The sequence below is a fragment of the Oryx dammah genome, unplaced genomic scaffold (assembly GCF_014754425.2).
Source record: "Oryx dammah isolate SB20612 unplaced genomic scaffold, SCBI_Odam_1.1 HiC_scaffold_3, whole genome shotgun sequence".
NCBI classification, from domain to species: Eukaryota; Metazoa; Chordata; class Mammalia; order Artiodactyla; family Bovidae; genus Oryx; species Oryx dammah.
In genome coordinates this window covers 78,780,351-78,806,776 of record NW_024070187.1, presented here as the reverse complement: position 1 = coordinate 78,806,776, position 26,426 = coordinate 78,780,351, and positions in this window count along the sequence as shown.

Genomic DNA, 26,426 nt, shown 5'->3' with positions numbered 1-26,426 from the left:
GGCTTGGAGAATTTTGAGCATTATTTTACTAGCGTGTGAGATGAGTGCAATTGTGTGGTAGTTTCATCATTCTTTGGCATTGCCTTTCGTTGGGATTGGAATTAAAACTGACACTTTCCAGTCCTGTGGCCACTGCTGAGTTTTCCAAATTTGCTGGCATATTGAATGCAGCACTTTCACAGCATCATCTTTCAGGATTTGAAATAGCTCCACTGGAATTCCATCACCTCCACTAGCTTTATTCTTAGTGATGTTTTCTAAGGCCCACTTGACTTCACATTCCAGAATGTCTGGCTCTAGGTGAATGACTACACCATCGTGACTATCCTGGTCATGAAGATCTTCTTTGTGCAGTTCCTCTTTGTATTCTTGCCACCTCCTCTTAATATCTTCTGCTTCTCTTCAGTTCAGTTCAGTCCAGTCACTCAGTCATGTCGGATTCTTTGCGACCCCATGAATCGCAGCACGCCAGGCCTCCCTGTTCATCACCAACTCCCAGAGTTCACTCAGACTCATGTCCATCGAGTCAGTGATGCCATGCAGCCATCTCATCCTCGGTCGCCCCCTTCTCTTCCTGCCCTCAATCCCTCCCAGCATCAGAGTCTATTCCAAAGAGTCAACACTTCGCATGAGGTGGCCAAAGTACTGGAGCTTCAGCTTTAGCATCATTCCTTCCAAAGAAATCCCAGGGTTGATCTCCTTCAGAATGGACTGGTTGAATCTCCTTGCAGTCCAAGGGACTCTCAAGAGTCTTCTCCAACACCACAGTTCAAACGCATCAATTATTCGGCGCTCAGCCGTCTTCACAGTGCAACTCTCACATCCATTCATGACCACAATGCAAATACGTTAAATAAGCAGGGTGACAATATACATAGCCTTCACTAGACGGACCTTAGTCGGCAAAGTAATGTCTCTGCTTTTGAGTATACTATCTAGTTTGGTCATAACGTTTTTACCAAGGAGTGAGCGTCTTTTAATTTCATGGCTGCAGTCACCATCTGCAGTGATTTTGGAGCCCCAAAAAAATAAAGTGTGACACTGTTTCCACTGTTTCCGCATCTATTTCCCATGAAGTAATGGGACCAGATGTCATGATCTTCGTTTTCTGAATGTTGAGCTTTAAGCCAACTTTTTCACTCTCCTCTTTCACTTTCATCAAGAGGCTTTTTAGCTCCTCTTCACTTTCTGCCATAAGGGTGTTGTCATCTGCATATCTGAGGTTATTGATATTTCTCCCGGCAATCTTGACTCCAGCTTGTGTTTATTCCAGTCCAGCATTTCTCATGATGTACTCTGCATAGAAGTTAAATAAGCAGGGTGACAATAGGTCCATACTATTTTTGTCCTTTATCGAACCCATCTTTGCATGAAATATTCCCTTGGTTCTCTAATTTCCTTAAAGAGATCTCTAGTCTTTCCCATTCTGTTGTTTGCCTCTATTTCTTTCCATTGATCGCTGGAGAAGGCTTTCTTATGTCTTCTTTCTGTTCTTTGGAACTCTGCATTCAGATGCTTATATCTTTCATTTTCTCCTTTGCTTTTGGCTTCTCTTCTATTCACAGCTGTTTTTAAGACCTCCTCAGACAGCCATTTTGCTTTTGTGCATTTCTTTTCCATGGGGATGGTCTTGATCCCTGTCTCCTGTACAATGTCACAAACCTCATTCCATAGTTCATCAGGCATTCTATCAAATCTAGACCCTTAAATCTATTTTTCACTTCCACTGTATAATCATAAGGGGTTTTATTTAGGTCATACCTGATTGGTCTAGTGGTTTTCCCTACCTTCTTCAATTTCAGTCTGAGTTTGGCAATAAGGAGCTCATAGTCTGAGCGACAGTCAGTTCCTGATCTTGTTTTTGTTGACTGTGTAGAGCTTCTCCATCTTTGGCTGCAAAGAATATAATCAAAGTGATTTCAGGGTTGACCATCTGGTGATGTCCCTGTGTAGAATCTTCTCTTGTGTTGTTGAAAGAGGGTGTTTGCTATGACCAGTGCATTTTCTTGGCAAAATTCTATTAGACTTTGCCCTGCTTCATTCCATATTCCAAGTCCAAATTTGCTTGTTACCCCAGGTGTTTCTTGACTTCCTACTTTTGCATTCCAGTCCCCTATAATGAAAAGGACATCTTTTTTGGGTGTTACTTCTAAAAGGTCTTGTAGGTCTTCATAGAACCATTCAACTTCACCTTCTTCAGCGTTACTGGTTGGGGCATAAACTCGAATTACTGTGATCTTGAATGGTTTGCCTTGGAAACGAACAGAGATCATTCTGTCGTTTCTGAGATTGCATCCAAGTACTGCATTTTGGACTCTTCTGTTGACCATGATGGCTACTCCATTTCTTCTAAGAGATTCCTGCCTGCAGTAGTAGATATAACGGTCATCTGAGTTAGATTAACCAATTCCAGTCCATTTTAGTTCGCTGATTCCTAGAATGTCGATGTTCACTCTTGCCATCTCCTGTTTGACCACTTCCAATTTGTCTTGATTCTTGGACCTGACATTCCAGGGTTCTATGGCAGTAGGTAATATGGAAAAATCCAAAATGATTTCATTAAACCAGTTTTCCAGTTTGAGATATGAAAAATAAGAATTTCTGTGTTATAAGTCATAGTTTAGAGCCTTATTTGGTAATGAATAATAGCAAACTGAGCCTTCCCTGGAGGCTCAGCAGTAAAGAATTCACCTGCCTATGCATAAGACATGGGTTCGATCTCTGGGATGGAAAGACCCCCTGGAGACACAAATGGCAATTCACTTTGGTATTCTTGCCTGGAAAATCCCATGGATAGAGGAGCCTGGCAGGGTACAGTCCTTGGGCTCTCAAAGGGTCAGACATGACTTAATGACTAAATAAAAACTGTAATAGCAAACTTATGAAGTTAATGACTCTCCAAATGAAAAGAATAATGCCAGGAAGTATTTGTATACAAAGTATAAGGATTTTTTTCAGAATTCCTGAAGCATATGCACAAATACTAAGTACCCAAATTAAAAAGGATTTATTCATGGATTCTGCAATTTTTATATAATTATTAATGCATATATATTTTAGCTTTAATGTATATATATAAACATAAATATTTTATATGGGTGTCATTATATTACATATTGATGATATATATATTTCATGACAAGATACACTTAATATTTCCAAACCAAAAATATTCTTAAGGAAAGATTTTAAGTGATTTTCTTACTTAAATTTTGTGATGTTTTAAAATTGCTCTTGACTTTTGTAAATTCTCCCACCTTTATATGGAGTCATAGATATTTAATTCATAAAATAAATTCTAATTTTAGTTTTCTTCTAAAAACTATAAATGAATTCCACATCATTAAAATCATTTAGCACTTTTGTATAAAATAACAATATTATTTTAAATAACACCAAAATTTTGCATTATTTTAACCAAACAAATTTCAAAGAAGAAAAAACACATAATATTAGATGTTAAATTTTATGTTATTGTAGGAATTTTTGATTACTGTGCAGAGAATCATGTAAAATATAACTTCATTTTGAATATGTCCTTTTGAAAATCTTAAAATACACCATAAAGAATGCTTGTTAATTTTCAAATTATCTTTTACTAAAAGGAACTGTTAGTTGTACAACTTTGTTATTCACCTGTCACTGTGAGGCATAAATTGCACTGATGCCCTTGAATTGAGAAATCTATATGCAGTTGGGTTAGTTGGATCCAGGGTTGCAGGAGCCAAGTGGCTGCACTAAATTGCCAAGACAGGTGTGTATGGTTACTGAAATGCATGACAGAGAAAATCAGTAATAAGAATATTCTGACTTGCAAAGATTTGTGATGGTGTCCAATTGGTCATAGTATTTCTAAAAGTAAAATAGGTGCACTGTCTACTAAATTTTTACTTCATCTGTGTAACCAGAAGAGTTGTAGATCAAGTGAACACAAGTCTAATTTAAATCATAAAAAGACTCATAGCCCATCAATATATTCCCAGTATTGAGCCATTTCACAGACATATAACATCTTGAATGAAGGGAAATATATATCCTTACAGAAAGGACTCCACTATTATGCCAAAATTTACATTTGTAATCTTTCTTCCGCCTTTCCCAAAAGAACCTACAGACTTTTACAGAGTTATGCATTGGGGAAAAGAAGATGACAAAACTTTTCAGGCATAATGTGCATTTGTTTGGCCTGACACTAATTCCAGACGTCTCAAAATGTCATTCTAGCTTCAGTGGTCACAGTAGGAGCTTATGGAGATCAGCTGATTAATAGAATTTTAACTCAGGTCAGATAAGTTCATGGACCCATAAATATATTCTACAGTTATTTTCTCAGTTCTGAAATTCATAATTGGAATAGACAAACTGTTTTGGCTGGGTGATTAAGTCTTATTATCAAGGAAAAATTGGCCTGATATTATACAGTGCATTGTGGGTGCACAAGAATATAACTGTAATACAAGAGATTAATTTCTGTCATACACTATGATTAAAATTAATGGGAAGCTACAACAACCCAATTCTGGCAGAGCTACTAATAGTATAGATCCATTAGGAATGAAAGTTTTGATCACATCACCCAAGTAAATACCATGACCATATGGTGTTCTATTTTTATATATTTGAGGAACCTCCATACTATTTTCCATAGCAGCTGCTCTACTTTGCATTCCAATCAAGAGTGTACAGGGTGATGATTTGTCCACATCTTTCCCAACACTTATCTTTTTTTAAAAAAATAGCCATTCTAACAGGTGTGGGGTGATATCTCAATGTAGTTTTGAAGTGCATATCATTGATGATTAGTGATGCTGAGCCCTTTTCAGAAACCTGTTGGCTGTTTGCATGGCTTCTTTGAAGAAATGCTTATTTAAGTCTTTTGCTTATTTTTTTTAAATTGGCTTATTTATTTATTTATTTTTGATGTTGAGTTGTAGGGATTCCTTACATTTTGGATATTAACTTAGATTTATGGTTGTAAATATGTGTTTTTTTTTTTTTTCTGATTCCATAGGTTGACTTTATGTTTTGCTGATTATTTCTTTTGCTGTACAAAAACTTTCTAGTTTGATGTATTCTCCCGGGTCTATTTTTGCTGCTTGTACTTTTTAAAAAATCAGTGCCAAGACCAATGTCAAGAAGCTTTGGCCCTAGTTTTACTTTTAAGTGTTTTTTCAGAGTAAGGTCTTACATTCAAGTCTTTGGTCTATTTTGTGTTGATTGTATATAGTGTAAAACAAGTTCAACTTTATTCTTTTTCCTGTGAATAGGCAATCTTCCCACCATTTGTTGAAGGGACTATCCTTTCCTAATTACATATTTTTGGAACCCTTGTGGAAGATCATTTGACTGAAAATGTATTGGCTTATTTATGGACTCTATTTTGCTCCATTGCTGTATGTCTCAGCTCATATAATATAATCCAGCAATCCTACTTCTGGGTATATATCCAGAAGAATTGAAATCAGATTCTCGAAGATATATCTGTACTACCATGTTTGTTGCAACATTATTTCACAAGAAACAATCAGAATGTTCAATAAGTAATGGATGAATAAAGAAAATGTGGCTTGTATATAGACATATAGAAAGGAAAGATTACTCAGCCTTTAAAGGGGTACATTGCCATATATGACAGCATATATGAACTGGAAGACATTTCACTAAGTGAAATAAGCCAGTTATAGAAGTTCAAATACTGTATGATTCTACTAACATGAGATATCTAATATAGTCAAAATCCTAGAAGCAGAGAAGAGAATGGTGGTTGTTAGGGGCTGGAGAGAGAACAAATTGTGGGATTATTTTTCAGTGAGTGTAAATTTTCAGTTATGCAGGATTACTAAATTCTAGATATCTGCTACAGAACATAATCCTGCTACACAACATAAAACTGTTCTTTACACTTAAAAGTTTAAGCATGTAAATTTTATGTTAATGCTCTTACCACAATACTATAGTAGTAGAAAGCACTAAAAAAATTATGACTGATCACTGAGGTGATCACTGAACACAAAAGGAATATAAAATGGACAATGAAAGAATGTGGTTTAAAATACCTCTTACAGTTGGGTGACTAATTGCAGAAATAAGAACTGCAGTTATTCTTAGTATTTCTTATTTATTTTTGATAAATATGTTTGTGTGTGTAGGTATATGAAATTATATTTGTTTTATTCTATTTCTTATCCCTTTACTCATAATAAGTATTAACTTTAAAGTAGTTAGGCTATAGAGTAACAAGGAGAAGAGTGACATCACCCAAGGACTTTCCATCTTCTTAGTTATATTCAGGAAAGTTGTATCATGCTAGTCAGTAATATGACTTTGTTATTGTCTTAGGGATCAATTGAAGTTTAAAGAGGAGTGAGTTGTTACCAAATTGATATCAGATGGAATGCAGTGGTTAATATTATATGTCCACTTGCCTAGAATAAGGTGCCCAGTTGATTAGTCTAACATCAGTGTAGATATTACTGCAAAAGTATTTTTAGGTGTGATTAATATTTGAATCAGTAAAATCTGAGTCAAGCAGATTACCCTTTATGGTGTGGATGGACCTCATCTAATCAGTTAAAGGCCTTTAAAGAACAAGAAAGAGATTCCCCAAAACAGGAGGAATTCTCCTTAAAACTACAATATAGAATCCATGCCTGAGTTTTCAACATGCTTCTCTGTGGAATTCAGATTCAATCAAATCTTACCATGATTTCCACCATGCTGGGCTGCTCTACAGATTTCAAACTTGCCCAATCCATGGTCATATAACCAGCTACTTAAAATAAATATCTTTTTCTTTCATATACACATATTTAATATTATTGTTTCCATTTCTCTGGAAAGTTCTAATGGTTGCAATCACTAGCTGACTCAATGAAAATAAGGGTTAAGTTTGAAATTCGGTCAAGAATTTTAACTACAGAGATAAGTTTCCTTGCATATTGATTGGGCAACATTTTTATACTGGACTACTTTTTGAAATTAAGGTTTTAGGAGCTGAAAGAGCTTGCTGAAACTAATGTAGAAGTTTTAGAAAAACTTCTAGTATGTAAATCTCATCTTTGTACAATACATACCAACAGAAAAGGAGAAGGGAAAGGAAAACTGGGTTTTGTTTTTCTTTCTGTTCATTATTTTTCTTCCTTGTGTTACCACTCTGTGGACATTCTTAAAAGACTCTACAGAAATATCATCTGCTTTTCGTAGAAAATATGTACACTTAGAATGTCAGAAAAAAATCACTTAACATTCTAAATAATATCTCTATACAAAGCATCTGTTTTCACACAAGTACATGGGCATACACCATGAAATCTGAAAGTCTTCACAATTTTTATAACCATTTTTCCATTCCCTATATCTGAGCAATTACCGTTATTGGCTTTTCCTCCACAAGGCTATTTGTATCCATTGCTTTCTGTGTATTTACTGTGAATTACCCTAAATCAGTGCTCTCTCCCTTGCTCTCCACCCCCTCCCCTGAACTTTCTTTTTGCTATTTTGAAAAATGAAACAAATTTCATCCATAGACGACATACATTCCTAGGCCAGTGTCTTCCCACTGTAGATGTAGTAGGGCACATACTAGCTCCAGTTGTACCACTGTTTCTCATTCTTATCTAGTTTACAAGAGAATATGAGTTACAATTCACGTACACTGGTTATCACAGTTTTTAGAGATAAGTCATAAAATTCAATACTTCTTTAGTAGCAAATTACATAATAAAGATCTCTCAACAGATTGTGATACACTTAGTTGAAATTCCCTGGATAAATAAATTCTCATTGAAAAACCCTCCTGAGTTCATAAACTGTTTTATTGGTTACTATTTCAATTAGGGAACTGATATTAGACATTAGTTACTGTCTTCCAAAAGCTGAGTGCTGAAGAATTGATGCTTTTGGACTGTGGTGTTGAAGACTCTTGAGAGTTCCTTGGACTGCATGGAGATCCAACCAGTCCATCCTAAAGGAGATCAGTCCTGGGTGTTCATTGGAAGGAATGATGCTGAAGCTGAAACTCCAATACTTTGGCCACCTCATGCAAAGAGTTGACTCATTGGAAAAGACCCTGATGCTGGGAGGGATTGGGGGCAGGAGGAGAAGGGGAAGACAGAGGATGAGATGGCTAGATGGCATCACCAACTCAATGCACATGAGTTTGGTTGAACTCTGGGAATTGGTGATGGACAGAGAGGCCTGGCGTGCTGCGATTCACGGGATCGCAAAGAGTCGGACACGACTGACAGACTGAACTGAACTGAATTGTCTTCCAAATAGTTTTACTTATGTTGTATTCCAAATTAAATGACCTTTCCTATTCTTTTCCTCTGTAACTGAAATCATTTTCACACTCTTCTTTATGTAAACTTACGTATTGTAAACCAGGAGAATTTTTCAAGAGTGTTCATAAACCAATTTGTGTTAATAGAAACACTGAAACCACATAAAGACCAACCAGAGAAAAGTGGATAACAGACTGTTGCATACCCAAACAATGGAAAACCATATGGCTATGAACCTGAATTAAATAAATCTACAAGCAACAATGGGCTTCCCTGATGGCCCAGCTGATAAAGAATCCAGCTGCAATATGGGAGACCTGGGTTCAATCCCTCGATTGGGAAGATCCCATAGAGAAGACAAAGTCTACCCATTCCATAATTCTGTCATGGAGAATTTCATGGACTGTATAGGACAGTCCTGTATTGGACAAGACTGAGCAGCTTTCACTTTCACAAGCAATAATTGTGGCAGATTCTAGGAAGTATATATTGAGTAAAAGAAAAAAGTCATTCAGGAGAACATACAATGTAGTTACAACCATACATTTAAAAACTTGTAAGGAAGAATTATTTACAGATGTAAACATAAAAAAAAAAGAATAAATTAAAACTAGCAGTTATTTGCTAGTAAAAATATGCCCAGGAATTATCTTCAAAGAAAATAACCATGTTCTTCTTCAATAAATGTGTGGTTTGTAAATGTCACATTTTTGTGATGTTTAATGAAAACAGTGTCACTCTGATCATAGTCCTTTAGTCTGCACTTGTCACATGATCCTGTTTGACTACAGCAGGTCTGGTAATTTTAGTCTTCCATGAATCTAAGAAGGAAGAATCATATGGATATTGTGAATAACACTTTATCTATAAGTGATAAATTTTACATTGAAAGAAACCTATATTTCCAAAATAAATCATTAACACATTGAATAGGACATATCTATAGAATGATAATTATATATGGTTTATCCTAACAGTTTAACTGCATATTTTCAGTACTTTTGACAAAAACTAGGTTTCCTTCACTGTTTTTATATTGTCTTCAAATATCAACTGAAGTCAAAAGTATGGCTTCTGATATGATAGCTGAACATATATACATTATTTCTTTGCATCATTCATCCAATCAAAAAGTTTATTGCCTTTCTATAAAGTACAAATACCTATTCTACTGTATGAAGTTATGATGCCCAATAAGTCAGAGAAACATACTTGTCTTTTAGAAATTACATTCTAACGGAAGCCGAAAATAAATAATAAGCAACTACATAAACTATTACATGACTAATCATAGTATTATTTATTTATCTCAGCTTATTTGTTTTAGTTAATTTTAAAAAGAATTAAATACAAGGGGAGTGGCGTTAATATGGTGATTGCAAAGAAAAACAGATGATGGCTACCACCTTTCCTTATGGTCTGGTCCTCCTTAGTCTTTAATGTGTTCACATTCTTTAGTTGCTGTCTTCTTTAGTTACTTGTATAAATCAGCTGTCATACACCATACTATACTAGTCACCTAGTTTCAAAGTGATTTCTATCAAGAGCTGTAGGTATTGTCAACTTGTCAGGAATGCCATTGCCTCGTGCTTTTCAACTTTGCAATTGCTGTTTGACTGACACTTCTGAAATTCTGTCAGCCTTTCTTTCTTTTGTTCACTTTATACAGAATAGAAAAGAAGATGCATTTCATATCCATTAGCTTGGCAAAGTCATAGCCTCTGTGAGGGAGAGTCCAATCTCATAAATAATGTATTTTTTAAATAGAAAAATAAAGTTGACTGAATAGAGACTACCAACCAAATTGCCTAAAGAATTACTGGCCTAAAAATTAAACACCCTTAGTTTTCAAGACTTCATGTAGAGGTTAAAATAACCATAATGGTAAATAAAATACTAGATTATATTTACTGACGTTCTTCAGTGTATAATAATGATATCTTTACTTCTTCAAAGAAAAAAGTTTTAGGTAAGCAAAAAACAATCCATTGTAATTTATAAAATCCGTGAACTGGTATGAACTATAAATGAAGTATATTTGATATATATATATATATATATATATATATATATATTTTTTATTTTACTCATTGCAGTATAGCAGAAGTGAAGTGAAGTGAAGTGAAGTCACTCAGTCGTGTCTGACTCTTTGCGACCCCATGAACTGTAGCCCACCAGGCTCCTCAGCCCATGGGATCCTCCAGGCAAGAATACTCGAGTGGGTTGCCATTTCCTTCTCCAGGGGATCCTCCCGAATCAGGGATTTAACCCAGGTCTCCCGCATTGCAGGCAGACGCTTTAACCTCTGAGCCACCAGGGAAGCCCTAGAATACTGGAGTGGGTAGTCTATCCTGTCCCTTCAGAGGAGGGCTTCCCGACCCAGGAGTCGAACCAGTGTCTCCTGCATTGCAGGCGGATTCTTTATCAGCTGAGCTACTGGGAAAGCCAGAAGGCACTAATTAATTGTTCTAAAGATCATTACTGTTCCTTTAGAAGTCTTAGATAAACCAATGTGAAGGGTCACTCTTGGGATAAGAATTCTAAGTGTGTAAGAAAAAAAAAGAAACACTTACTTACCATTATTTGAAATTGAAGTGAAAAATACAGAACAGAATTGATTATGTTAAATTATAGATTTTCAAAATGAAAAGCTATTATAAGTAATGAATGATTCATAATATTGAACTGTTTTTGAAGCATATTCTATCATAGCTCTTTTTATTTTTCAGAGTGATTTCCAGATTGAAAATTTAACTGAGTAACTATGGAGGTATTTTTAATGCTTAGAGTAAATGACATAGTTTCGTACATTTTTACTTCAAATCTGGAAGCAGAGTTGTTAATCACTAAGACATGTAGGTGGGATAAGAATTAAGCTTAGGTAATTGTTAAACAATGGTCAAGCTATCCAGTAAATGAAAAAGTAAGCCTATTGGAAATGAGACTATTAACCCTGAATAGAAACATTTCACACAATATGATTCTAATGTTATTTTTACGAGTAAATTGATCTTATAATTTACAATAGTATGCAGGCTATATTCTCAAACTTAATCAAGATACATGTTTATTAGCTATAGCTAAAACAGTGGCATTCAAATTAAGTATCAGAATGTAGTTTTCTTATTAGGAAAGAGATATAGATATAGACTCAGAAATGGCTAAATGAATGAAAAATTAAGCATAGAAAAATAGGACAAAATTATAAATGAAAATTATATATATATATATACACATATATATATATATATAAAATGCAGTCAGTTCAGTTCAGTTCAGTTCCGTTCAGTTGTTCAGTTATGTCCAACTCTTTGCGACCCCATGAAATGCAGCACGCCAGGCTTCCCTGTCCATTACCAACTCCTGGAACTTGCTCAAACTCATGTCTATTGAGTCAGTGATGCCATCCAACCATTTCATCACCTTTCATTCCCTTCTCCTCCTACCTCCACTCTTTCCTAGCATCAGGGTCTTTTCCAATGAGTCAGTCCTTTGCATCAAGTGGCCAAAGTATTGGAGTTTCAGCATCAGTCCTTCCAATAAATAGTCATGACTAATTTCCTGTAGGATTGACTGGTTGGATCTCTTTGCAGTCCAAGGAACTCTCAAAAAGTCTTCTCCAACACCACAGTTCAAAAGCATCAATTCCTTGGTGCTCAGCTTTCTTTATAGACCAAATCTCACACCCATACATGACTACTGGTAAAACCGTAGTTTGACTAGATGGACATTTATTGACAAAGTAATGTCTTTGCTTTTTAATATGCCGTCTAGGTTGGTCATAGCTTTTCTTCCAAAGAGCAAGCATATTTTATATATGTAATATAATACAATAATATAAAAATTCTCAGTGGTTTTTGTGCTTATTTCTTATTCAGAACTTTGCTGATTGGCTGCAATGGCTTTATTTCAGGGAACTGGTGGGTTTGGATCTGCTCTATATGAGTTATTCCTGGTTCTACGTTGAAAAAACATTTCTTAACTGAACAGACTACCAGATGATTGTTGTATTACCTCTTTACATCTCTGCTTGGAACTATCATCCTTTTGATTACTTCTTTATTCTATTTGTCCAAGAAAGCCACATGGCCCATCCATATGGGTAAAACAAGGATTCAGTTGAGTGTTACATAAGGGAAGAGTGCTATAAATGCTCTATTTAGCCATAAGATGCTGTCTTAGCCACACATCTGTAACTTCCTTTCTTCTCTATGGAAAAAACCAACCACTGGAACCCAAGGAAGATATCCCAGAAGTATCAACAAAACATTTCTAATAATTTGTATAATAAAAGAGAAAAAAGAGAAAGGAGGGAAGGAGAAGGAATGAGAAAGAGAGGGAGAGAGAGACTGCATTATAGAGAAAGGAAAGAAAATCAGTACACTTAATGGAACAGGTTCCTATTCCAAAAGGGAAGTAATCATACTGCCAACAGCTGTAGAAATTCCAAAATTTATTAGCAGGCCCTAGTACTGTTGTGGAGAAGGCAATGGCACCCTACTCCAGTACTCTTGCCTGGAAAATCCCATGGATGGAGGAGTCTGGTAGGCTGCAGCCCATGGGGTTGCTAAGAGTCAGACACGACTGAGTGACTTCACTTTCACTTTTCACTTTCATGCATTGGAGAAGGAAATGGCAACCCACTCCAGTGTTCTTGCCTGGAGAATCCCAGGGATGAGGGAGCCTGGTGGGCTGCCATCTATGGGGTCGCACAGAGTCAGACACAACTGAAGCGACTTAGCAGCAGCAGCAGCAGCAGTACTGTTGACCTGAGAGTATCTTGCTGTGTGTGCTAATTTGCTTCAGTTGTGTCTGACTCTTTGCTACCCTATGGACTGTAGCCCACCAGACTCCTCTGTCCATAGGATTCTCCAGACAAGAATACTGGAGTGGTTTGCCATATCCTCTTCCAGGGGATGGTCTTGACCCAGGGATTGAACCCACATCTCTTGTGTGTCCTACATTTGAAGGCAGGTTCTTTACCACTAGCACAGCCTGGGGTGTAGCTTACCAGGCCATTATTTGTCTCAGGTTTTGGCTTCCTACTCTAGATATTTCTGATTATTTTATGGTATTACTTGCACTTTTCACTTTCATGCAGTGGAGAAGGAAATGGCAACCCACTCCAGTGTTCTTGCCTGGAGAATCCCAGGGACGGGGGAGCCTGGTGGGCTGCCATCTATGGGGTGGCACAGAGTCAGACACAACTGAAGCGACTTAGCAGCAGCAGCAGCAACTTGCACTCACTTGAAAGAGTTATTTGGGAACATTTCCTTTTTGCTGGCTCAGCAGGTTTGTCTGTCAAATTTCTATCTATAAAATATTGGAGGCTCAAGAGTAAATTTCCATTTCATAGTCTGAAACTTTCTCTTCATTCAAGATGGCAGCTTTGCTTACTTTATTCTCAGGAAATGTCATCAGTTTTCCCTGAATTATTATAACTTGTGAATTTATTTTATTCCAGTCACATCCACCCACAGTTGTTTCCAGGAAATGCCTATGTCTTTCTTGAATACAAATTCTTTGGACCTTTAAGACAGTCTCTTTTACCTAAGCTTTTGTATATTTTAAATTCCTTCATTTTTTCTGGGGACGGCTCTTAATTCAGTCAGAGGTATCTTAATATAACAGTTCTTATTATTATATGTCAAATTTTACAATGTCTTAATTCTTTCCTTTCTCTTTTATCAGTCCTCCTCCAAATAGTACATAAGCCACATTTTGTGATTTTAATATTATTTTCAAACATCCAAAAGGATCCATGGTAGTAATAGATATTGTTATTGTTTCACTGGCCTTCATGATGACTGGTGGAATTCTGCTTTCAGGTGAATTTTACACTGAGTTCAGATCTAGTCCATGGGTTTTCTTTCTTTCTTTCTTTCTTTTTTTTTTTTTTTTGAGTGTTAAGTTGAAAAATCAGTTTCTATTGTGGCACATGTTCTTATGGTCGAGGGCAGGTGGTGGACACAACTCAGCAGGCTTCTTGAAGACTCTATTTAAAGCAGACACACTGTATCACTTCCATACAATACCACTGACCAAAGTAAATCATATAGCCAAGATACAAATCAACAGGGTGGGAAAGAATAGCACTTCCATGGGTGGGGTGGGGAGAGATGAATATTTGGTGAATAATCATAAAATTAAAACAGAGGATCAACAGGTCCTCACATGTGATAAATACAAAGGCAATGGATTGCCTAACAAAAAGAAATCTTCAAATCTACATTAAGAAAGAATATATATATATATATTCTAAGTGAAAAGCTTAAAGTATAAAATCTCCACAAAGTTAATATTAAGAAAATGTATTCAAGTTAATAGTAAGAAAACAATATTGGTATAACTAATATCAGATGAAATAGACCTTATGATAAAATTGCTATTCAAAATGGAGACCATCATAATATGATACAAGAATTTAGGCTTCCTGAAGGAGTCTTTTGGGCCTAGAAAAGAAAACAACAGTTACAAGAGCCCTTGCTGAATCATCTAACTTCGGAGAAAACAAAACAGAACTTTAAGTCCCGCCCTGATGCTCCAGACTGGTTGCATCCATCTGGGACTCATCACCCCCTGTCCAGAAACCTTCCACTCCCTACACCTGCACAGAAGACTTATCACCCCCTGCCCAACTACAAATGCCATCTCAACTAAAGAATACCCAAAACATCCCACCTGATTAATGTTTCCCTTATCGCTTCCACAAACCTCCCTAAAAATATGGAGCCTCCCTGATCACTCTCTGCCCTCAGTTAGGCCGACTGTCACCCCTTCTTGCCTGAATAAAGGTTAACCTACTTCTGTTGAGGTTGTCTTTCCTCTTTTTCCCTTTTCCTGGAGTCTGGGAGTGCGAACATTCTCCGAGCTCACCTTTCTGCCAGAGCTCAAGTTGCCCTGGGGGCTCCCAGTGCCTTTGTGAGCAGTGCAAGCCTTGTGCTAAGGCTTTACTGATGCTTTGCATACCCCCAGGCCTTGGCTCTATCCCCTCTCCCTCTCTCTCTCTCTCTCTCTGACGACCTCCAGAACAGGGAACTCTTGCCATTCGACTGCTCTACATGCAACACTCCACTCAAGCCGGCCCCTGGATTAAGGTAAAATCTGGATGGTGTTCTAGAGGCGCCCTAGAACTCAGTCCTCTCTGGGTCCCGGGGACCCCTGGCCCAGGGCCACTCTGTAGGCGACAGTGGGGGACGCTCCACCTCAACACAGAGCTCTCTTCTCATAACTCCTATTGCGACTCCTGGTGATGACCTGAGCTCTCAGTAGGAGCCTCTGCTTGCCTTTCAATTATGGGGTCTGACCAACCTGTCCCAAAAGTTTCCCCTCTGACCTGTGTTCTCAAAAATCTCAAACCACTCTCACTCACTGAACTCAAAGCTAACCGATTAAAACAACTCTGTACACAGATTTGGTCTCAATACCAATTAGACAATCAAGACTGCTGGCCTGAAGCCAGCACATTTGACTTTAACATTCTTCAAAATCTCACTGACTTCCCTAAACGGAATGGCAAGTGGTCAGAGGTCCCCTATGCCCAAGCCTTTTGGGCCCTTTGGAGCAGGCCTTCCATATGCAAGGCCTGCTCCACCCATGAAGTCCTGCTATGCACCTTGCCTTCCAAACAAAAGGGCTCTTCTTTCTAAACTAACTGTAGACCTTGACCTTCCATACCCCTGGAGTTTGACCCCCCCTCCCACCGTGGACGAGCCCCCTCCCTACCCGCCACCCCACCAACCCTCTCCTTCCCCTTCATCCAACTCTCCTACTGGCCCAGAAACCTCTCCTGACTCCCTCTGGATCCTGCTACCTCATCTCCCCAACTCCCCCTCCCCCCTTCCTTCCCCTGCCCCCACCGCCTCCCACCACACAGTCATGTACCCAACACGTTTCCCCTGAGAGAGGTAGCAGGACCAGAGGGCCCCACCCGAGTCCATGTGCCACTTTCATTGTCAGATATGAGCCAGACAGAAGAAAAGTTAGGGTCATTTGCTGAAAATCCTACCAGACACAGAAAAGAATTCCTGAGACTCTCCCAGGCCTATAACCTCGCATGGAGTGATGTATATTATATCCTAAATGCCACTCTCACCCCTGATGAAAAAGAACATATCTGGCAAGCAGCTAAAGCCCATGCTGATTATTTACATAAAGAAGACCAGGATAGCCCAGTTGGTGATGAGGCGGTGTCTCAGTTAGATCTCCACTGGACTTACCAGCCTGGTGACCCAGGTATCAGGAAACTCAATCATATGATTACCTGCATTCTAGAAGGAATGCAGAAAAATACTCATATCCATGTCAATTATGATAAAGTCAGAGAAATCACCCAAGGGGCAGATGAAAATCCAGGCTTATTCTTGGCACGCCTCACAGAGGCAGTCCAGATATCACCACCCCTGCTGAGTTACTCTACCTTCACGCTCAATTCACCAGCCAGTCCGCCCCTGACATCAGACACAAGCTTCGACAACTAGAAAATGGCCCTGAGACCCCCCCAAAGAGACCTTCTAGAAGTAGCCTTCAAGGTGTTCAATAATAGGGAGGAAGAGGTTAAGAGAGAAAAAAAAAAAAAAAAAACATGAGAAAAAAAGATAAATATGCCTTTTTAACAGCAGCAATTAAGGGAAGAGATCAGCCTAGCCCAAGTCATCCCAGAATGGGGCTTAAGACCTCCTCCGGACCCTACTTCTGATGCAACCAGTCAGGACACTGGGCAAAGGCATGCCCAAGCCCGCTGCCCCCCACAAAAACATGGCCAACCTGTGGCCAATGGGGGCACTGGAAGATGGACTGTCCCCAGGGATGCCCTGGCACCCCTAGGGAGGTCCCCACCTCCCAGACCTGGAGAGTGGAATGTCCACAGGGACGCCCTTGTGCCTCTGGGGAAATCCCCACTTCTCCGCAAAACCGCAGCCCAACCCTACGAAAGTTGTTCCAATGACAGGACCCAGGTTTCAGCTCCCTGGCCCATGTCCTGAACACGAGCTTGGAACTTAGGGTAGACTAGGTAGTGGCCAGGAAAAAGACCTCTTTTATAGTAGACACTAGAGCCACTTTCTCTCTCTTAACTTCCTACTCTGGCCCAACTCAAGACTCAGAACTCACAATCAAGGGGGTCTCTGGAGTTCCCCTAAAGCCAAAAATCAGCCCTCCATTACTCTGTCAATTTGGAAAACCAACTCATACACTCATTCCTCATAATGCCTCAGTGCCCAATGCCACTCCTAGGGAGAGATTTGTTATCCAAATTAAGGGTCTTTATTACCATACTCCCCTTCAATACAGTCTCTATATTCTCCATGCAGATGGCACCTGGACGGTCCCTACCCTCACCCCTGACCTTCCCTTGGATCTATCCACCTTAGTCCCCCAAGTCTGGGACACTGATCACCCATCCATAGCCAAACATCATCCCCCAGTCCACATTACCCTAAAAGACCCCTCGACTATAATAACCCAACCACAGTACTCTCTCACCCCCGAGGCCCACAAGGGACTTAGGCCTATCACAGACCGTCTTCTTCAAGCCTCTATCCTAATTCCTACCCATTCACCACAAAACACCCCTATTCTGGCAGTAAGGAAGGGATCAAACTCTTGGAGACTGGTCGAAGATCTGCAAAAAGTCAATGAGGCCATCACATCAACATTCCCAGTAGTCCCTAACCCTTACACCCTTCATCTACCATACCCCCGACTGCAATCCACTTCACGGTATTAGATCTCAAAGATGCCTTTTTCACCATCCCTCTCCACTCCCTCTCCCAACCCCTTTTCACCTTCACCTGGCAAGACATCAAGACTCACATTTCCCAACAACTAACATGGACATTTCTTCCCCAGGGGTTCAGAGACAGTCCCCACTCTTTTGAACAGGCCTTACAAAAGGACCTATAGACACTTAACCTAGCCCCGAGTCATCTCCAATAGGTAGATGACCTCCTCCTTTGTACCCCAACCTGAAAACTCTGCCTCCAACATACTGCCAAACTCCTTGGGGCCCTGGGATCCTGGGGTTATTGGGTATCCCAATCTAAGACCCAAATAGCCCAGACAAATGTCAACTACAGGGCTCTCCATATCCCATCAACAAAGAACTACTCCCCCAGATAGAATCCAGGCCTTAATTAACTGTCCACTTCCGAAAACAAAAAGGGAGCTGCTGTCTATCCTCAGCTTCCTAAACTTTTTCCGTATCTGGATCCCTAACTTCTCCCTCATTGCAAAGCCACTCTATGAGGCAACTAAAGGATGTCTGGATGAGCCCCTCTTTAATCCCTCCTCACTGGCCAATCCTCTTCACCAGCTCACCCAGAGCCTCCTCCGTGTGTCAACTTTCCACCTGCCAGATCACACCAGACCATTCTTTATTTTTGCACATTCCAACCAAGGACAGGCCCTGGGACTTCTGTGTCAGTGGGCTGGAGACACTTGGGCTCCCATAGCCTATCTATCAAAACAGCTGGATGTGGTGACCAAGAAGTGGCCTCCCTGTATACAGGCCATACCTGCTATCGCAGCCCTTATACCTGAAGCAAATAAACTCTAGATATGCCCCTTTAACAGTCTGTTCTCCACACACCTGAGAGTTACTATCACATTGGGCTTTCCTCTCCCTTCCTCCTTCCAGGGTACAGGTCCTACATGCCTTTCTCCTCGACCCTCAGCTCTCATTCTCCCCCTGCTCTCCCCTTAACCCCGCCAGCTTACTACCCATGTCCTCTACAACAGATCCCCTTCTGCTTAGCTGCAGCCTAACAGTAGATCTTACCCCAAGACCCTTCCAAAATTTAACAGATCAGCCCATACTAGACCCAGACACCCCACACTGGTTTATTGATGGCAGTTCTCAAAAATCTCCACCCTTTGCAGCAGGATATGCCATCATCCAGGGGGGACCTTTGTCACAATCATGGAACCCAGACAATTGAAGCTTCACCTCTGCCACCTCACACCATCTCTCAACAGGCAGAACTGATAGCTCTCACTAGAGCTTTAACTCTGGCTAAAAATCTAAGGGTTAACATCCACACAGACTCCAAATATGCCTATAACATACTTCACTTAAACATCCTAATATGGAGAGAAAGAGGTTTCCCAACCCAAAAGGGATCCCCCATTATTAATTCAGACCTGATCCACAAACTTCTAGAGGCAGCACTCTTACCAAACAAAGCCACAATCCTCCACTGTAAGTAAGTAACTGTTAGTCGCTCAGTTGTGCCTGACTCTTTGCAACCCCATGGACTGCAGCGCTCTGTCCATGAGATTTTCCAAGCAAGGATACTGGAGCGGGTTGCCATTTCCTTCTCCAGGGGATCTTCCCAACCCAGGAATTGAACCTGGGTCTCCTGCACTGCAGGCAGATTCTTTACCAACTGAGCTACAAGCACTGTAGGGGACATCAAAAGGGAAGTCTCATATCAGCCTACAACAATGCTGCAGACCAGAAGGCAAAGGAGATAGCACTGTCCCATCCCTCCCTCTAGTCTCCTGTCATCTTAGCTCTGACTCCTCCAGACCCTCCCACCACCAGAGAAATCCTCTCTTATCTACACTCACTTTTTCATCCCGCATCCAAGACACTCCAACAGTTCCTCTGTAACCACTTCCCCATATCCAATGCTGACCAACAATATTTAGATAATCTTACCTGCTCCTGTCAAACATGTCAATGTACTAACCCCAATTCCAACCTTAAACTGACATCCTTTCCAACCGATCAAATGTGAGGCAGCCTCCCAGCACAGGATTGGCAGATAGACTTTATGCCCCTGGTCCAGAGAGTCAGATACCTCCTGGTCCTTGTGGACACCTTTTCAAGATGGGTAGAAACATTTCCCATTACAAGCAAAAGAGCCCATACCGTGGCCCAAATCCTCTTCACAGAAATTATGCCCAGGTTTGGCTTGCCTTCAACCCTACAGTCTGATAATGGCCCACAATTTACATCCAAGGTCACCCAACAACTTGTCCAATTCTTACAGATACCCTGGAAATTTCACATTCCATACCATCCTCAGTCAGGAAAGGTAGAAATGATGAATAGAATAATCAAAGAAACTCTTACCAAACTAACCCTCGAAGTACATCTGGACTAAACTTTTGCCAATTGTTCTCCTCAGATTACGGGCTTTGCCCAGAAAGCTCCTGGGGCTGAGCTCCTTTGAGGTGATGTATGGAAGGCCCATGCTCTCTCCTGGACTCCCCCCTGAACCTCCTAAATACCAAGCTTCTTACACTCCCCTCTGCTGGCAGAACTCTGCAATGCCCTCTGGAAATATGTCAACCACAACTTGCCTACCCCTGACCCTCAAGCCTCCCTGCCCCCTTTACATGGACTATCTGGGGACATGGTCTATCTGTCTGATAATCCCCAGGGTGACCTAACCCCAAAGTGGTAGGGACCATTCAAAATCATCCTCCTTACCTCAACTGCAGCTAAACTCGAGAAGGTCACCTCCTGGGCACACCTCTCTGGCCTAAAACAGGTCACCTCCAATCGTGCACTGCCCTCCTTAAATGACACCTATCAAGTCTCCCTCACAGGACCCACATCCTTAAAATTCACCCAGCGACAACCTCTGTCAACCATCCGAGAGGACACTGAATGACCTGGACTCTCTTCAACCTACAACTGTTCCTGACCCAACTACTACAAGACCTCTGGACCAGCTCCCCAACAGAAACCTCCTTCAAAGACCTGACTACACTGGTGTCTCAACTGTGGCTCCAGGGAAACTTCTACAACCTGACTCCAGACAAAACTGATTTCTTTACTCATTCTCTACATCATTCTACTTCCTAATGAACACTGTTCTTCCTCAGGTTCAAACAACCACCAACTTGGGGCTTTTTTCCCCTTGCCCTGATTGGGCTCTCCCTGTCTCTCTAACTATAATAGCGCTCTTAACCTTAATCCTTGTTATAGGTCTAGTAACTGTCTCCCCTCAGGACCGGCCACCTATCCTTCCTCTTTCCATGGGCATCGCCTTCGTTGCTAGCTGTGTTCTACTCCTAGGGTGCTATTTCCTCTGCACTGCCTAACTAACAGCCCCATGACTCCTCTGTTCCTTATCCTTGCTGCACTCCCCAGCCTTCTGGCTACTCCCTACCCCTGCTTTGACATTTATTCCTATGTTCATTCCTCATGTTATAATACAGCTCCAAAACCATGCACCGTGAACCTTGGGGGTGGGAAGTCCAAATCCTTACTCACTGTTAAAGTACAAAAAGAGGGAGTTACGAGAGTACCTGCCATAAGCCAAATGGAAGAAACATATGTTTCTATCCCATTACCTACTGGGGGTACTCAGATGGGGGCGGGGTACTAGATCAAAATCGGTAAAAGAAACAAGGACAAGTCATAAAGAACATAATTTCCCAGTTACAGGTGACCCCTGAGCCTTATAAATGCTTAGACCTCCTTTCCCAATTACGACCTCTCCTAAAACCTCCCTCTGGCAACCAACACCTTACACGCCTTCTCAACTCTTCCAATTTTTCCAGTATACACAACACACATCTCAGTGCTGGATATGCATGTCACTGTCTCCCTCACCACATATAGCAATTCCCTTACCCTCAACCTGGTTGTCACAACTCATTGGGCCAGTCTCTGACAATGTTCTACTCTCAGCCTCTTCAAACCTAACCTGTATTAACTACTCTAGTCCCAACTACACTGGTCTTACAAACTCCAATCCCTCCTTCTGTTCCACTTGGGTTCTCTGGAACAGCACAAATAATTGCACCAATCCAGGAATCTTCATTCTCTGTGGGACCTATGCATATTCATGTCTCCCCTTGGACCCCCCTGGACCTTGCATCTTGGTCTTCCTGACCCTGGGTCTAACATTGCTCGAAGAAGAAGAGATAGGACAAATAGTCTACCCCCAAGGGGAACTTTCCCACAGAAAAAGATGAGCTGTCATAGCCCCCACTCCTGATTGGGACTGGCATAGCAGCAGCCCTAGGCACCGAGATTGGAGACATCTCAACCGCTGCCCATTTCTACTACAAGCTGTCCCAAGAACTCAATGAAGACATGGAGCAGGTAGTGGAGTCCTTCATTTCAATCCAAAGACAAATTAACTCATTAGCTTCTGTGGCCCTACAAAATAAGCGAGCCCTGGACCTTCTCACCACAGAAAAGGGAGGGACTTACCTTTTCCTAGGAGAGGACTGCTGCTATTTTGTTAATGAAAAGGGCATAGTCCAGGGCAGAGTCAAAGAACTTAGAGACAGAATTGAATGCCGCAGAAAAGAATTACAAAACCTTTACAGTCCCCAAAACCTGTTCCAACAGGTTCTCTCTTGGTTGCTCCCCTTCCTGGGACCACTGGTACTTATCATTATATTCCTTTTATTTGGACCCTGTCTCTTCAAGCTCTCTCAAAGGTTTCTCCAAGAACAGATTCGGGCCATCTCTCAAGATCAGCTTAAGACCATTTTTCTTCTTGAGAGCCTCGCTCCAAGGTCAGAAAAAGGAGACCCTGAGCCCTAAGACGATCCTCCATTCCAGACCCAAAATCGTCGTCCCTATCCAGTAGGAAGTAGCCAGAGAGATATGGAGCCCTTTTCCCCATTTTTTTATGATTTCAGGGTCTGGAATGAAGGAGTCTTTTGGGCCTAGAAAAGAAAACAACAGTTACAAAGGCCCTTGCTGAATCATCTAACTTCGGAGAAAACAAAACAGAACTGTAGGTCCCACCCTGATGCTCCAGACCAGTTGCATCTATCTGGGACTTATCACCGCCTGTCCAGAAACCTTCCACCCCCTACACCTCCACAGAAGACTTATCACCCCCTGCTGAACTACAAATGCCATCTCAACTAAAGAATACCCAAAACATCCCGCTTGATTAATGTTTCCCTTATTGCTTCCACAATCTGTGGAAATATGGAGCCTCCCTGATCCCTCTCTGTGTTCAGCCTGGTCGTTAGGCTGACTGTTGCCCCTCCTTGCCTGAATAAAGGTAATCTACTTCTGTTGAGGTCATCTTTCCTCTTTCTGCCTTGGCCCGAATTATACCTTACACTTCCAAAAAGAAAAGTGTTTTTATAAACCTGGATAACCTAATAGAATGCCTCAAAATAAAAGGAGATTAAATTGGTAAAATGGCAAAGAGTGAATTAATGAATCAATTGTAACAGAACATATTCCATTACAAATACCTTGAGTCTACAAGTGAATAAATTAAAATTTGGATGAGAGCCATGATACATTACATGATTTCAAAATTACTCTTTAATGAGTAATTACTTTATAGCCTGTGAGACGAGTGCAATTGTGAGGTAGTTTGAGCATTCTTTTACATTGCCTTTCTTTGGAATTGGAATGAAAACTGATCTTTTCCAGTCCTGTGGCCACTGTTGAGTTTTCCAAACTTGCTGGCATATTGAGTGCAGCACTTTCACAGCATCATCTTTCAGGATTTGAAACAGCTCAACTGAAATTCCATCTCCTCTACTAGCTTTGTTCATACTGATGCTTTTTAAGGCCCACTTGACTTCACGTTCCAAGATGTCTGGCTCTAGATGAGTGATCACACCATCGTGATTATCTGAGTCGTGAAAATCTTTTTTTGTACAGTTCTTTTGTGTATTCTTGCCACCTCTTCTTAATATCTTCTGCTTCTGTTAGGTCCATATCATTTCTGTCCTTTATCAAGCCCATCTTTGCATGAAATGTTCCCTTGGTATCTCTAATTTTCTTGAAGAGATCTCTAGTCTTTCCCATTCTGTTGTTTTCCTCTATTTCTTTGCATTGATAGCTGAAGAAGGCTTTCTTATCTCTTCTTGCTATTCTTTGGAACTCTGCATTAAGATGCTTATATCTTCCCTTTTCTCCTTTGCTTTTTGCCTCTCTTCTTTCCACAGCTATTTGTAAGGCCTTTACCCAGGCAGCCATTTTGCTTTTGTGCATTTCTTTTCCTTGGGGATGGTCTTGATCCCTGTCTCCTGTACAATTCACAAACCTCATTCCATAGTTCTTCAGGCACTCTATCTATCAGATCTAGGCCCTTAAATCTACTTCTCACTTCCACTGTATAATCATAAGGGATTTGATTTAGGTCATGCCTGAATGGTCTAGCAGTTTTCCCTACTTTCTTCAATTTGAGTCTGAATTTGGTAATAAGGAGTTCATGATCTGAGCCACAGTCAGCTCCTGGTCTTGTTTTTGTTGACTGTATAGAGCTTCTCCATCTTTGGCTGCAAAGAATATAAACAATCTGATTTTTGTGTTGACCAACTGGTGATGTCCCTTTGTAGAGTCTTCTCTTGTGTTGTTGGAAGAGGGTATTTGCTATGACCAGTGCATTTTCTTGGCAAAACTCTATTAGTCTTTGCCCTGCTTCATTCCACATTCCAGGGTCAAATTTGCCTGTTACTCCAGGTGTTTCTACTTTTGCATTCCAGTCCCCTATAATGAAAAGGGCATCTTTTTTGGGTGTTAGTTCTAAAAGGTCTTGTAGGTCTTCATAAAACCGTTCAACCTCAGTTTCTTCAGCGTTACTGGTTGGGGCATAGACTTGGATTACTATGATATTGAGTGGTTTGCCTTGAGACGAACAGAGATCATTCTGTCATTTTTGAGATTGCATCCAAGTACTGCATTTCGGACTCTTGTTGACCATGATGGCTACTCCATTTCTTCTGAGGGATTCCCACCCGCAGTAGAAGGTGTAATGGTCATCTGAGTTAAATTTACACATTCTAGTCCATTTTAGTTTTCTGATTCCTAGAATGTCAACGTTCACCCTTGCCATCTCTTGTTTGACCATTACCAATTTGCCTTGATTTCATTTAGAAGAGGTAGAGGAATCAGAGATCAAATTGCCAACATCCGCTGGATCATGGAAAAAGCAAGAGAGTTCCAGAAAAAAACATCTATTTCTGCTTTATTGACTATGCCAAACCCTTTGACTGTGTGGATCACAATAAATTGTGGAAAATTCTGAAAGAGATGGGAATACCAGACCACCTAACCAGCTGCTTGAGAAATCTGTATGCATGTCAGGAAGCAACAGTTAGAACTGGACATGGAACAACAGACTGGTTCCAAATAGGAAAAGGAGTACCTCAAAGCTGTATATTGTCACCCTGCTTATTTAACTTCTATGCAGAGTACATCATGAGAAATGCTGGACTGGAAGAAACACAACCTGGAATCAAGATTGCCGGGAGAAATATCAATAACCTCAGATATGCAGATGACACCACCCTTATGGTAGAAAGTGAAGAGGAACTAAAAAGCCTCTTGATGAAAGTGAAAGTGGAGAGTGAAAAAGTTGGCTTAAAGCTCAACATTCAGAAAACGAAGATCATGGCATCTGGTCCTATCACTCCATGGGAAATAGATGGAGAAACAGTGGAAACAGTGTCAGACTTTATTTTTTTGGGCTCCAAAATCACTGCAGATGGTGATTGCAGCCATGAAATTAAAAGATGCTTACTCCTTGGAAGAAAAGTTACGACCAACCTAGATAGTATATTCAAAAGCAGAGAGATTACTTTGCTGACTAAGGTCCATCTAGTCAAGGCTATGGTTTTTCCTGTGGTCATGTATGGATGTGAGAGTTGGACTGTGAAGAAGGCTGAGCGCTGAAGAATTGATGCTTTTGAACTGTGGTGTTGAAGAAGACTCTTGAGAGTTCCTTGGACTGTAAGGAGATCCAAACAGTCCATTCTGAAGGAGATCAACCCTGGGATTTCTTTGGAAGGAATGATGCTGAAGCTGAAGCTTCAGTACTTTGGCCACCTCATGTGAAGAGTTGACTCATTGGAAAAGACTCTGATGCTGGGAGGGATTGGAAGCAGGAGGAGGAGGGGACGACCGAGGATGAGATGGTTGGATGGCATCAGGGACTTGGACGTGAGTCTGAGTGAACTCCGGGAGATGGTGATGGACAGGAAGGTCTGGCGTGCTGCGATTCATGGGCTTGCAAAGAGTCGGACACAACTGAGCGACTGAACTGAACTAATGAGTAATTAATGAGAGTAACAACAGATGTGGCCTTCTAAATTTTGCTTAAGACTTCTGAATGCATATCTTGCTGATTTGTCCCAATCTTAGGTACAACTTTTACTGAATTTAGGCAAATTCATATTAATAGATGAAAATGCATTTAATAA